Here is a 1999-nt window from a genome sequence, read left to right as displayed (position 1 = left end):
GATTTTGATTTGAGAAACAAAGAGNAATTGAAAAGTGGTGATTTTGATTTGAGAAACGAAGAGCGTGGGAAACCACCGAAAAAGTTCGCAGACAACGAATTGCAAACCTTAATGGATGAAGATGATACTCAAACTTAACAAGAACTCGCGGATGAATTGAATGTGACGCAGAAAACTGTCTCAATTTGTTTGAAAGCCATGGGAAAGATTAATAAAGTGAGAAAATGGGTTCCGCATGAACTGAATGAAAGACAGCAAGAAAATCGAAAAACCACTTGTGAAATGCTGCTCGACAGATACAAAAAAAAGTCCATCTTATCATGACAGATGATGTAAAATGGATGTATTTGGAGAGNCAGCAAGAAAATCGAAAAATCACTTGTGAAATGCTGCTCGACAGATACAAGAAAAAGTCCATCCTATCATGACAGGTGATGTAAAATGGATGTATTTGGAGAATCCTAAGCGTCAGAAATCATGGGTGAATCCAGGCGGACCATCGACATCCACTGCAATCGCTTTGGAAAGAAAACAATGCTCTGTGTTTGGTGGAATCAGAAGGGTGTAATCTATTATGAGCTTCTAAAACCTGGTGAAACCGTTAACACTAATCGCTACCAACAGCAAATGATCGATTTAAATCGAGCATTGCGTGAAAAACAACCCGAATACGGAAAAAGGTAATACGAAGTCATTTTGCTCCATGATAATGCCCCATCACACACAGCAAAACGGGTCAGGGAAACGATCGAGGCGTTCAGTTGGGAAATACTAACGCAAATACTAACGCAGGCTTTTTCTTCAGACTAGGCTCGGTCTGATTATCATCTATTTGCATCAATGGGACACTCTCTTGCTGAACAACGCTTCAATTCGTGTGAAAATGTACGAAAATTGTTCGATAGCTGGTTCACTTTAAAAGAAGAAATGTTTTTTTGACGTGGCGTTCATAAACTGCCGGAGAGGTGGGAAAAATGTATAAATAGCAATCAACATTATTTTGAATGAAACTTTTTTTAACATTTTCAAACAACAGACGTGTAATTTTTACAAAAAATTCCGGTTCAAACTTCTACACCTGGTAAACCTGGCCTAGCAGTACTTCGTGGCGATTTATTCCGAGATAATCACTGCTTTTTGCATTTTGCATTATCATACAGGACCCATCTTTTGTCTCCAGTGATAATGAGATCAAAAAACGCTTCTGTAATGTGCCATTGAAGTAATAAGTTGCATGTGGTGGATCGGTTAGTTTTGTTTTCTTCGTACAGAATATGCGGGACACAAACACTTGCTCTGCTTACTTTAACAATCTGCTGCAAATGTTCTTGGATGGTCGACCGCGGTTGGTTAAGACTTTTTGACAGTTCCTCGATTGTATGACACATATTGCTTCTACTTTTAACCTTAACATATCCCCACTTACACCCTTAACATAGTCTAAAGTTGTTGTTTCTCCTGATCGGCACGAGTCGGAAAAATAAAAATTACCGGATTTGAACTTAGAAAACCACCTTTGGCATTTACGAACGTCTAATGCATTTGGATAAACATCACAAATATTTTTGGTAGCAACTGTTGCGTTACTACTCTTGCGAAACTCAAAAAGCATACAATACCGGATATGTACCTCTTCTGGTATTTGGCTGGCCATTTCACCATAAATTGCAAAAAAAATTTAATATTTAATTATTTACAAGTAAACAAGTCACTCTAACCTTAAAATGTCTTTGGCACGACTTTTAAGTACACAGTGAGCTAATAAATGACAAACGAATATCGATATGTGCAAAAACGAAATTAATTTCCGGTCCCCCTAATATTAATGATTATTTTAAATAAATTCCTTCGAATCAATACGAGGTCTGTTCAAAAAGTATCGCGAATTTTGTGTTTTTTTTTAAATAATTTATTTATTTATGAATATCTATTTTGTCTCCTTCAGAGTAATCCTTATCAGATATTATACACTTGTGCCAACGTATTTTCCAATCCTTGA

General features: G+C 36.8%; 1 pseudogene; it reads right to left on the bottom strand.

Annotated features, from left to right (window-relative positions):
* Window positions 1-1072: 1072 nt before the first annotated feature.
* Window positions 1073-1795, bottom strand: LOC106749644 (annotated as a pseudogene).
* Window positions 1796-1999: the final 204 nt, after the last annotated feature.

The sequence above is a fragment of the Dinoponera quadriceps genome, unplaced genomic scaffold (assembly GCF_001313825.1).
Source record: "Dinoponera quadriceps isolate SergipeBrazil2010 unplaced genomic scaffold, ASM131382v1 scaffold4159, whole genome shotgun sequence".
Taxonomy (NCBI): domain Eukaryota; kingdom Metazoa; phylum Arthropoda; class Insecta; order Hymenoptera; family Formicidae; genus Dinoponera; species Dinoponera quadriceps.
The sequence above is the reverse complement of the archived record's forward strand: the minus strand, read 5'-3'. Positions and strand labels throughout refer to the sequence as shown.